Source organism: Diuraphis noxia, unplaced genomic scaffold (assembly GCF_037042655.1).
Source record: "Diuraphis noxia isolate RWA-SAM2 unplaced genomic scaffold, SU_Dnox_SAM2 contig0001, whole genome shotgun sequence".
In the NCBI taxonomy this organism is placed as follows: Eukaryota; Metazoa; Arthropoda; class Insecta; order Hemiptera; family Aphididae; genus Diuraphis; species Diuraphis noxia.
In genome coordinates this window covers 23,120,980-23,135,409 of record NW_028301711.1, presented here as the reverse complement: position 1 = coordinate 23,135,409, position 14,430 = coordinate 23,120,980, and positions in this window count along the sequence as shown.

The window sequence follows — 14,430 nt, the reverse complement described above, 5'->3', positions numbered from 1 at the left end:
ATTAGGTACTTACAAAATCACTGAATTACACAACGACCGAGCTTATTTGTATGCCACCAAGCACTATCGATTTATATCTACATTTATGTATAGGATTAACAAAATATAATAATTTGTTAACAATATATACTTTTATTTTTTACAAAGTTAAAATTGCAAGATTACGGGTATTCATTTACCAAGCAATTCCTCTCTCTCCCCTTAACAATGAGTTAATTTAAATTCTGATTTTAGAAATTAGTATGTTACCTATTTAAAGTTAACGACTATATTTTAAATTGTTTAGATTTTTTTTAACTTGTCCTGAGATGCTACCAATTTGATTTTTTCAAATGAAAATCATCTTTTATCCTGTTAAATTGTTAAACAGGTGTTCAGATGTATTTATAACTAAATTGAAATTCAAACGAGTTTTTTAGCTTTATCTACTAAGAATGATAAGTCCATACTCAATGACTACTCATAGGTTTCGAAGATATGGGCTATGATGATTTGAAAATTATATTACATATCTATTCAATATTAATCCATATATTTTATATTTTTGTAAGACCATATTTAAGAACTGTCACACTTAGCATATAAATTTCAACAATTCTCCTAATTTCGATTTAGATAGGTAGATACATCAACATTTTCAAAAAGTGCTATAACAGTTTACAGTAAAACGGCTGATTGTCATTTGAGAAAAAATGTTTGTACATTTATGTACTTATATAACTTAAAGATGGTTACTTAAGACTATTATTATATAAGCGCCAAAAAAATATAAAAATACATATAATTTGTGCCAAAATTAATGGGCGCTTGTATACTCTACCGATGGCCAACTCTCTCGGGTCTACTTTGTGTTACCTGAAGAAGAGTATAATAAGCTTCTAAACTCTCTCTCGAGTTGTTATATTTTCGTTTGAACGTTATAATAGTATCATTATACAGAATATGGACAGTAAAGTCAAGTATATAAATTATAGTAAATAATAAAAAAAAAACTATTGTTCATTCAAGTATAATCTTAACATGAGACAGTTTACATGTTTTAAAAATCAGGAGATTTCTACCACCCAAATTAATAGGGCATAAGTGCCATTATAAAATTTTAACTAATGTTTTATAAATATATATGAAACAAACGTCAAATATATTACAAATAGCTATAGGTAAATCATTTGCATCAATAATGTATTAATATTCAAAATCCATGATAATACAAAACCCATATGTACCGATAACCTACCATGACATTTTAAACTGCATTAAGTTTTATCTTAAATTAACATGTTGATGTTTTACATTGACTTCCATTTTACAACCATTGTCAGAAAAAATGATTATGAAAATTCAAATGAATCATATTATATAAATAATATAATAATTTAATTTAATTTATACGACATAGTTAATTGATAATGACATACATTTCGTCAACTTGAAAATAAAACAATGTGTGTAGTGAATACCTATTTAAAGTTTTTGCTCGTTTAGAGGCATAAAGCGCAGAACTCGTGTCCCTAGCAGCTAAGTACATTGCACGCGCACTGCTATCATAAAGCCACAAAAATATATTCTTCAATTATAGATAAAAGTCATTACGCGAAATTGGCTAATTGTTGTATAGATAATATTGTTGGTTAAATGTATATAACACTCAGATTTCTCACTTCACCTTAACATTTATATTCCAGAACGAGCATTGTTAATTATAAATAGGTACGTGTTTAAAATTATTGAAAGGCATTTTTGGTATAGCGGGGTTGTAACCGCACTCTAAGTTTAATTTTAACTTTAAATTCATAATTTTAAAATTTAATTTGGGAAACTTATTTAAAAACAAAAAACTGTTTCTAATACTTAATACCACTCAGTATCGTAACTAGAGGTTGGCAAATGGGCCCTTGCCAAGGGCGCATTTGAGTTAAATTAAAATTAGTTTTTTTTTTATAACACTATTTTTTCTCATAAATTATTTGAAGTTTTATAAAAATCAAGCGTAAATGTGTAATTCACAAAAATTATAACATAGGTACTGGATTAGTGTTTACTGTTTTTACATTTATATATTATATTATATAGGTACTTATATACCTATATTTTATTTTAGTTTGTATGAAACGTAGATTCAAAGTAATGATTACCACACACGATCGGTTACAAAATTTTAATATTATTGATAATGATTTATTATAATATTTTATATTATACAAGGTGTGACAGGTCTATTTGACTAATGCTATAACTTTTTTCTATTCAATATTCTTAAGTTTTTTTTTTTTTTTTTTGTAATTATTTCTAGAGTTCTGTCTTCTGTGTTATAATGTTATGTTAAAATGTTAAAATGTGTTATATTTTATTTTTTTACAATTGAAATTAAATAATTTAAATTTATATTCAAAATCTATTAAATTATTTTTCTTACAAATCAAGATAGCTATTTTATAAATAAGTATTTAAGTTTTGGCTTTAAAACTTTTAATTTGGTTACGCCATTGATTTTTAAGCAATTTTAAAAGTTTGTTAAAATTCAAATATTTTTTTGTTAATCAGTGTTTTGTTTCATTAAAAGGTTGGTAATCAATAATAAATACATATATTTTATCATTATTTAACATGACCATGTGATACATACCACCACAATTAATCAATTAGACCTGTAACCTGTTACACTCTGTATAAAATTACATGGTTATAATTCTATGTTATAGTTGTATTTTTGGTTTAGGCACGCGAATTCAAGGGCGGCGGACTCCGGTCAGCCCGAGAAGAACAGGAAGAAGCCAAGTAAAACTTGTAATGTAATTAATATTTGATAATGTCAATAAACGATGGCGGCGCCGCGGAAGCAATGCGAAAGCAGATCCCGCGGCGTCGTCGGTTAAAACAGAAAAAAAAAAAAAAAAAAAAAAAGTTGTATTTTTGGTTTATTTTTATTGTTTTTGTAAATTGAGACCTACATAATATTAACCATCTATTATAACTCATTAACTATAAAGACTCAATTATTAAAAATATATCGTAGTATTTTGATTAACACGTAAGAATATGATATTCTTATATTTATATAAAAACTATACGTATAAAATAAATCAAAAATAAGTGCCAAAATAAAATTCGCCAAGGTTGCCACGAAGGATAGTTACGGAACTGATACCACTATATATATATATATATATATATATATTATACATATATTTTACCTGAAATCTAGGTACATGTATATATTTTTACATAATATGTATACAAAGTGATATAATTAACGTAAGACACTCTTCTTTATTTCAGAAATCACTGGAATTGTAGAAAAAACATAGACAGTTTCTTTTACACAATTCTAATTTAATACAAATCAATGCTTTTGGAAAAAAATAAATATTTTTTATTATTATTTTCATTTTTTAAGTTTTAGTCTTTTGAAATACAAAATACAATTTTAATTTAATATTCCTGCCCAGAAAATATTTGGATATTTCAATCTATAAAAATAAAAATTTCACGCAAATAGTTTATTAGGTATATAATTTTACATATGGATAGGTACTAACAGGGCTGTTCTGACAATTAGCGAGTCTCAGGTCAGAGTAAAATTGGGGGGCCTAAAATGTCATTATCGTCAGTTTCTCCTTTATAAAGGGCCATTGGCGCATAAAGGCTTAAAAAATATAGTATCTTCTACCTACTAAAATATGAATAAGTAAATAAATTAACAGCACAATTTATCATATACCTAATAATATACACTTAAGTAATAATATTGATAAAATAAGTTGATAAATATAGTAAATTGATATAAAAATGTATTTTAAATTAAGCTTCGTTATTTTATATTTTAGTTGCTATCTTAATTATGATAATTTTTTGACGACTTTTTTAAAGAAGGTTGATAAACGGTATATTTTACATATTTATATCAATAAAAATTACTTCACAGTAAAAACTCTCACACTTCATTAATCTATAGAATTTTGAATTTCTTTTGTATTAGAAAAATTAGAACTTTTTTGGTCTGATCTAATTCTGAATTTTCATTTTACTTTAAATAGTGCAAAAAAAATACGTTTTTAAAATAACAAATATTATGCATTATTCAAATGAATAATTTAGCTTCTAAAATTATTATAATTTTGAAAATCGGGTTTTGATTCTACCAACAAAATGTTCTCTTGTTTTATAACAAATATTTATGAAATAAGAAACTAAAAAAATTTCATATTTCAAATGTCAATAAATAACTTAAAGAGAGATATCTTGAAAATGTTATCAAGTATAGAAATTCATAAAATAAACATATGGTGTAAATTTAAAGTTTCTACAGTAGTACCTACGTTTTTGGATAACAATATAATAAGAATATTGGTACAAGATAAATCGAGTGAATATCCATTGTAAAAATTTGAAATTAAAACGCTCATAAAAATTTAATTTGTATTTCATGCCGTAGACGGTTGTTTAATTGATAAAAGTAGAAAATTATGAAGAATCTAGTATTGAATTTTAAAATCTTAGATTTAAAAAATAAATTTTCATAAATTTCTAACTCAAAATAATTTGCAATTTTTCATGATTTTTGCATATTTTGTCGAAATTCAAACTTTATAGGTATGTTTAAAATACAGGGTGATTTTTTAAGCATGCTCGCCCCATTTTTATGCTTAAATTATGCATAAATTCAAATTTTGATTTTTGGAATATTTAAGTGTAGTTAGAGGCGATATTTTTGAGTACTTAGATTTTTCACAACTTTTAAGGAGTATCCTGTAGCGATACCAACTTTGGTTTTTCAAATGACAACCTATATGTTTTAAAGCAAAATGTGATTCAGATAATTTTTCTGAAAATTTTGACATATTGCAATCAAAATTCGAACGAAAACTTTCAGAGTTATTCTACTTGAAATACTAAGGAATAAGGATAAAAATCTAAGTCATACTTAAATGCCTACGTTGTAAATGGATACACGTACATATTTCGCATTTGTGCTATTGTACACTATTGTTCGGTATTTTATTATAAGTAGGTTTACCTATGCAATACAAATATTAACGTTGCCTATAAGGTATACCTAGGTAACATGGATAAAATAAAAAGGATATTATTTTATTCATATTTTCTTTTCTTTTGAAAATTGTCAGATGCAATATTTGGCCATTTAGTAATAAGAAGTGATTATTAACAAATATTTTATTTTCATATTGTATACCAAATTATAATTATCGTATCCATTTACAACGTAGGCATTTAAGTATTAGACTTTTATCCTTATTCCTTAGTATTTCAAGTAGAATAACTCTGGAAGTTTTCGTTCGAATTTTGATTGCAATATGTCAAAATTTTCAGAAAAATTATCTGAATCACATTTTGCTTTAAAACATATAGGTTGTCATTTGAAAAACCAAAGTTGGTATCGCTACAGGATACTCCTTAAAAGTTGTGAAAAATCTAAGTACTCAAAAATATCGCCTTTAACTACACTTAAATATTCCAAAAATCAAAATTTGAATATATGCATAATTTAAGCATAAAAATGGGGCGAGAATGCTTAAAAAATCACCCTGTATATGATTTTGTATTTTTAATATTTTTCAATTTCCATTAAATTATTAGAAGCCTTGTATTACATTTTCAAGCTTTTTTAACCAACGAATAAAATTTTATTGACAATTATAGACAAAAAAAACTAAAAAAAAAAATTGAAAACTATAAGTATCCGTTTACAGCTTAAAATAACTAAAAATATTTTTAAAATTTTACAGTGTATATCAAATGCTGATATAAACTTTCAGTGAAAATTGCATGTATATATGGTAAGGCATTTTAGAGTTTTTTTTTTACTTTTAATCTCAGTAAATTACACATATTATATTTTATAATATGAGTGACATTGTTGTTCGTAATATTTTGAAGCCACAACGTATATTCAGAGATTTCTAATGTGAAACGCCTTCTCATTGTTTTATATTTTTACCGCCTCATATGGTATTCCACTCATTTACTTATCGTATACTCATGTGTACAGATTGTAAATTTTTACTATAAACAAATGATTAAAAAAAATCTTGTAACTTTTTCTCATTGCGTATTTTATTATTAATTATAGGTAGTTACATTTTTACACAATGAAGTAAAATATCAAAATATTTTATTGATTTTAAGATATTTTTAGCTGAAATATATACTTAGTATTCTACAGACTTTATTGATATTGACTTATAAGTGAACAATAGCTAGATAGTTATATACGTATTAATTGAAAGTGATATAAAAATATATCTGCTCGCCTACCGAGTTAACATCGATTGATAGTACAATAGAACATTTTAAAACATTAATACTGACAATTATTTTATATTTGTATCTAAATAAATAAAAAATATTAATAATTCACGTAAAACCGTTTAAACTTAACCAAGACAGTAAAAACTAAAAAGAAACACTAATTGTAAAATGCCAATGAAAATAAAACGCGTGATAATATTTAAGTCATTTAAGGACTTAAATCACTTTCTCGTGCTATGTAATTAATGTATGTGTATAGAAAACTAGTTTGTTCATAAGTTTATTCACAGGATAGCAATGGTATTGACTATTGAATGATGCAATTCTTGGAATAATGTGACAATTTTCTTACATTTAAGTATTAGATTACCAATATTTACTAGCTATTTGTAAGTTCAAAAAGTACAATACTATTTTATTTCAATTTTTTAATTTTTTTTGGAATTAGAGCTGTCGTTAGTTTCGTACTTAAATTTAAATATCCGGAGTATATTGTTTGGATATTATAGTACAAAAATATTAAACATTCATTTTTATTAAAATTAATTATATTTTATTTTAGAAAATGTGTATATTATTGATTCTTTTAGATGCTAATTGAAGCGAGAAATTTATTAGTTTTGCAATGATCAAATGATGTGTAGTTTTTGTTTTTGTTTTTGTTTTTGTGTCCATCGTCATATTTTAGAAGAACATGAAAATACTTCAATTATCAAATTTGAGAGTACCTAGTTCCTGGTATCAGAAAATTAGATCTAATTGGAACTTTAAAAGATCAACAGTAAAAATGTATTTAAAATTTACTTTTTTAATAATTGGAAAAAACTAACAAACCATAAAAGACAAAAATCTATGAAACATTTTTCTGTGTATTCTGACCTTTTGAAACATATAACAAACTTTCATTAACCATATTGATATTTTCTATACGATAATTTTGAGATAATTTTCAAAATATTTTAACTTTTTTTGAGCTATTTTACATATAGGTACTCTAAATTGTAAACTATTTTTAGTTAGTTGTTTCTTTCTATTTAGGTCGATACAGTTTTCATTTCTAAGTCAAAAAGCCTTATCATTTTAATATAAAGCCCCCTTCCCCCAAAAATAAAATTTTAAGTGATTTTATTTCAATTCATATGAACAGCAGAGTTTGAAACATTGCATTATTACTTAAAAGATAATACATTATGATTTTTTACACCCGATAAGATTTTCAAAAGAAACTTTCTATTTTTAAGCTGTTTTAAAAATGAATAGATTCATTCTGATCATTAATCAATGGTCATTGGTTGGTAACGAATAATAATTTATAAGTTGATGAGTTGTACGTGATTTGTATAGTAAAAGTAATATTATATTATGCGTCATTTTTAGAAAAATTAGTTTAATCTGCCATATTTTTAATATAGAAATAAAATACTTATAGTTATTTAAATAAATATTATAAAATATTATTAGACGTTCACACGCCGTTTCCTCTTAGAGACAATTTTCGTACAATCATTTGTCATTGAATTCAAATTTAACACATCCTACTAAGTGCAGATCATATTTACCTACCTACTCGTATTTAATCAATAACGAAAAACAACACACAAAACCAGTTACTGTAGGTATATCTATATAACAGGACAAGTTCTCATTTTTTTTTTTTTTTTCATTAAATTTATTTTCTAAAACATACCAAATATGTAATGCATTTCAAGTTAGTATTTTTAATTTTATAACTAAAATATTAATCTTCTTATTAAATAACAGTACCTATCAAGGCCGCCCGCATAAATTTTTCTCGAAAAAATAATACACTTACCAAATATTCTGTTTTTTATATAACATCGTAAAAAAAATTATTTATTTATTAAATTATAGTAAGTATATGCATGTATAATATTATGTTGTTGTAATAAATAAGCCTGAATAACAAAAAATGAAAATAAATAATTAATAATAAATAATTCATGACTCATTATTGATTATTATCGACAAATAAAAATTGAACACGCCGTGGTTCTATGCAGAAAAGCTTAATTGTATATGTCAGATTGTTGACTTTTTAAAATATCACTATGAATGTACATAAGTGCTAAGCAATTCAAGTGGAGTTGTATGATACTACTGCGAAGCCAAATTTTCAATTTTTTAAGGGAGCCATAATATAAAGCAATAACAAAAATATCTAAGAAGAAGCACTTTAAAAGCAGATTAATAAATGATACATACTTAAATTAGAGTATTTATTTACATCATCCATTAACCTCAAAAAATATCATCACTCTTAAATCTATCATTAGTAATATGTTTTATGAGTTTTTTAATATGTTCAATGTTCATTAATACATTTAGTACATCACAATTAACTTCTTGTAAAATGTTTGTAACAGGTTCTATGATTGCAGAATATTATTTTGCAATTATTTTAAGGCAAATAATAAATTGTGAAGTAGTTAGATACTCTCTAACTCTCTAAAAGATTCATAGCGTTTAAAGATGTGTCTTTATTTTTATTTATTTTAAGGTATTCTAATGGTTCAACGATCAAAAGAAAATTTTCTTAGCGCTTTATGCTTTATGTGATTCAGACCTCCTGGTGACACATAATTTAATAAGAATCAAGAGCAGCTGATTGGCGTAAAGAACTTTCTTTAAAGAAATTAATTGTTTCTTTTATCACACCAATGACATTGCGCATACTTGGAATGGGAATTCATTTCATTTAAAACTAAATTTAGACGATGACTAGCATCATGGACGAAGACTGCTTTTTTAAGTAAATCTTTTATTATCTTTTGGACATCACTTATATAAACAGGCATAGTACTCGCACCATCGTATCCTTGATCAACTAGCTTATTCAAATCAACCCCCAACTTTCCAAACTTGATAATATTTTATAAGTTATGCTTTCAGCATCTAATTTATCTAAAGCAATAAATCCAACAAAATCTTTTTTCAAACCAGATGACTATTTTCATAAAATACACATCTTAAACAAATGACAAATTGATATTTGACTGTTTCTTATTTAGCTATGAAACAAAACAATATCTCGCCACGAGAACAATTATATAATATATAAATATAAGAGACAAATTTTTACTTTATTTAGAGGATTCATTTTTATTAAACTGCATACAATTTTAATTAAATATTTCAAAACAGAAAATTTTCTAAGTGTTACAATTCATGAAAATGTAATTCAAAATGAGTATAGTTAACTGATTAGGTATAAATATTTTATATAACTATTTAAGTAAGTAGTATCACTGGACATTCAGGAGAAAGCGTCACCTTACTATATATACCTTACTAGTACATCCCATAATAATATAATATAAAAGTTTATAATTTTTATATTTTGATAAAAAACAAAATTAGGAATTTAAAGTGACGATTAACAAAGTTTTGGACAAATATTTTACGGAATATCAATAAGCAGAGTTTGATAAACTTATTTGGAGAGGTTGTAGCCCCTGCTTTTTTTATACTTTTATAGGCGTTACTATTTACATAAATAAAGTATAATATATGCTGAAAAAATTTTGAGTTAAATTTCTTGTAAATATTTCCACGCATTTGTTTTAAACAGCCATACAGGTAGAGGTATATTAATAAGTACCCATATTCATAAAAAGTACAATTTGCGCTTTAATTTAATTAAATATCCCCTTTTATATATTTTCACCAATGGAGATCTACTCACTCCGAACATATAAGCTTTAGATAATTATAATTTATTAACTACCGTATTAAAATTTTAACTGTACTTATAAACAAAATCAAAGAATTCATCCTAATCAATGTCAGACACACTACTAACTCAAGAAGAACACTAAATTAAGGAGAGTGAAAAATACTATCCTCTTAACCTCACTCTGAACAGAAAAAGGATATGGTAATCACTAATCATCAACAGCCTTCACATAGGTAACACTCACCATACACATGGTTACCTCATATGCTGTTACGTATACTTTTCGTAGTTATACCTATATTCTGCCTACGTATTACATAAGCCAATGCGGTTGTCGCGGAGGTCGCGGTAACAACGGACCTACCCAGCGATCTCTGCGTTGTCGCGGCGGCAGTAGACGTTACGCACCCGGTACAAACAGTGGCAAGGTTGCTTGCGCCTTTTTCTCTTATAATCAAACCAACGTACATCGTCCGTACTCATACGCTCGCGCCCACATACGCATATGAGCACCTAAATGGTAGACATTACAATGTAATATATTACCTATAGCCATAACGTTCGCCCGTTGTGCCGAATTGTCTGCACCAAACCATTATATAACCATCACCATCTTCGACAAGTTCATCGCCATCTTCATATCCACCCAGGCATACTGCATATAGGTTACGTGAGTCGGCTTTACGCCACATCATAACCTTGTATTCTTATATATGCCATGTTATCTATTTGTTATTATTATCGTCATCGTGTGTTAAATGACGTGGGGGTACTAACACTAGTATTTTAAGTACTAGTAATATATTAAATAGTTATTATTTAAAATATTATTTAGTATTATCATCTAAGCCAATATTTGTCTGTTTATTATATATATTACTATTTCATTACACCTATATTTCCTTTCCAAAATGGTCACCACACCGGTACAATTTATATTGCGTGACCAACAATTTCTTATTTGTTGAGACTTGGTACGCATCATTTGGTCCTTCGAACCGGATTAGTGATTCCTTATAGGCAAAGAAAGAGTTTATACGTGCTCATTAGTGTTTTATTCCGTTAAAACGTGGAAAAAAATTATATTTATTTAGTAATTAATTTTGCTAGCATTATTTATAATCACTCTGTATACCCTGGTCAATTCCCCATATCTACTGGCTACGATATTTTTGTGTAGGTAATAATAGTCTGTGTACACTCACACCAGATGTAAAGTACAATAGTGCAACGATTCCTGAATGCTACAATTTTATCATTACGTTCAACTATATATTATATTAGATTTAGATATACCTAATATATAATATACAGATATTCATATTTCATATGTAATTACGCGTTCCTATAAATATCGTTGTGGGTCATCGCCACTGTCACCGTACGAACATTTGGGCTTTTAACTATCAACGGTTATCTAGCAACTTTGTCCAGGTATATTTAACCATTGATAACTACTACCGGTCTTCATTTATTTAGTCTTGTATTTGTTGCAAGTTATCTCCGCACTAACTTCAATTACGACACTCAATTTGCGATTCGTGTTACGGTCATAAAACGTAAACAAAATAAGATATAGCTAAACAAATAGTGTTACTATTTAATATCTCTTAGCATATCTACGCGAAATTAAAAACAAAGATTTAATCAATTTCGTATATTTTATTAAATCGTTTAAAAATTGAGTTTTCATTATGTCTTTAAGTGCAGGTGACCGAGAGCGATTTTAACGCGCACTAAAACGGAATATTATTAAACGCGACCAAGCTGTCAAGCAATTTTCAATTTTAATGGGTCTTGTGAATAGTTCTAAAACCGACGAGTCCGGAATCTCGATACTACAACCGCGAATAGACGACCTTTAAATCTTAATAACTGATGTCCGTCAATATCAAGATGCTATTTTAGACCAGCTTATCGAACTCGACCGTGATAGTGAATTCCCGACAGTACACAATCCGAGAGGAAAAATCGAGTTGGAACACTATTACGCTATTAAGGCTATAAGTGCTGAACTTGGTATAAACAATCGCAATATTACTCCAACTCCTAGTACACATAATATTAAATTACCAAAAATACAATTGCCGTCGTTCGATGGAAAAATTCTACAATGGCGATCTTTCCGTGATACATTTACGGCGTTAGTGCATGATAACAGTCAATTATCACTGATTCAAAAATTCCACTATTTATTGTCCGCCGTATCTTGTTCAGCGGCCGCAACGGTTAAATCGGTTCCGTTAACAGACGCCAATTACCCTATTGTATGGCAAAGTTTGAACGATCGCTTCGTCAATAAACGTGTCCTTTTAGGTGCACAAATGAATGCACTGTTTCGAATTTCTCCTATGAAAACCAAATCCCTCGTGGAATTAAAACATTTTTTAACTACATTCCAAGAAAACATATCAGCATTAAAGGCTCTTGAAGTCGACGATTTCCCAGGTTTTTTATTTTTTATATTGCATCTCTCGTATTAGATCCCGTTACTCGCCAAGCATTTGAATTTGAATACCACGCCGCGGACGTACCTACATTTGATATGTTGGCAGATTTCGTACAAATTCGTTACCAAGTGTTACAAAATTCGTATCAAGCGTCAAGCACTCATATTAGACACAAAACCCACCTTAAACCAAAAGTACCACTAGTTACTTCATCAACTACTGAATCACTAAAATGTGTGATGTGTAAATCAACCCATATGTTGTAGCAGTGTCCAAAATTTATATAGCAAAGCGTGAAACAACGTTTCCGCCTTGTGAAGGCAAACCGCGTGTGTACAAATTGCTTAGGTACGTCCCATAAAATGTCGGAATGTAAGTCTACATACACTTGCCACCATTGCGCCCAAACACCACTCGTTATTGCACATGGATACAGCACAAATGCGGAAAAATTCATCTCCTACGAATAGCAGTATCGGTGTTAGTCAATCGATACCTCTGCCCACCGCTATTTCTACACCAATTGTATCAGATACTGTTGGCAGTACGCCGTTTGTGGGGACGTCAAGCTCGAAAACAAATGTAGTACTCGGTACAGCCGTTATACGTATACGTAATAACTGTGGACAACTATCTCCCGTTCGTGTGCTCATTGATACAGGGTCACAAATATCTGTAATCAAATCATCTTCAGGGAAGTCCTTGAACGATCTGCTCCATGTTGGCCCCAAACTACAGACAGATATAACTGATCTGTTACACCGCTCTCGTTTTAATCAATACATATTTACGGCAAATATTTGTAAAATGTACCGCCAAATCACAATTAATACAGAAGATTGTCAATACCAGCACATATTTTGGCGTGCAGCACCATTAGAACCTCTACGTGACTATGAACTTATGACAATTACCTAAGGACTCACGTCGTCTCCGTTTCAAGCGATTTGTGTGCTGCATAAATTGGAACAAAACGATGGACATCTTTACTCTTCAACTAAGGATGTGTTGTCAACACAGACATATTTAGAAGATATCCTTACTGGTCGTAATAGTATCACAGACTTACTTAAATTACAAGATGAAGTCACACAATTACTACTTCGAGGTGGTTTTGAACTTAAAAAATGGTCGTCAAATTCTAAAGGACTACTGTCTGAAATTCCTCTTGACGATCAAGCTAATAGTTTATCATTCGATCCTAAAGATGATGCTGGAAAAAAAATACTTGGATTACATTGGCAACCAGCCACCGATACGTTTAGTTATCATACTTCATCAATACCTCTAATTTATACAAAAAGATCAATAAAGCGTTAACCCCCGGCCACTTCCTTATTGGCCATCCCATGGTGGAAATCCCAAAACTAGATGTGACACGTCATGTACTCCATGACTTCTCCGTCAAATGCACCAGTCATTTTGGAATCGATGGTCTATAGAATATTTAACATCATTACAACGCCGTAAAAAATGGGATGAAAACCAACCGAACATCAATGATTGATGATTTAGTATTAGTAAATATGCCCAACCAACCACCAATACAGTGGAAATTTGGTCGAATACAACAAATCCATCCAGGCGTGGATGGTGTGGTTCGAGTAGCCACGGTTCGTAAAGAACACGGAAGCCTAACACGACCCATAGTCAAATTAGCCATCCTTCCCGTTGATAAGTAAATTAACGTATGTTCAACCCTGCTTCCTTGAGTGAATTATTGTATTTATTATTTTTTGTATTATTTCGTATTATTTTCTTATTATATAATTATGACAACGTAACCACTAATATATGTATGTGATGAGCAGTGAAAATGATGCGTCCCAAGAACGATGATTGAAATCCAGCCTGCATTCCAATGGGGGAGTATGTTACGTATACTTTTCGTAGTTATTTATTGTGCCTACGTATTACATAAGCCAATGCGGTTGTCGCGGAGGTCGCGGTAACAACGGACCTACCCAGCGATCTCTGCGTTGTCGCGGCGGCAGTAGACGTTACACACCCGGTACA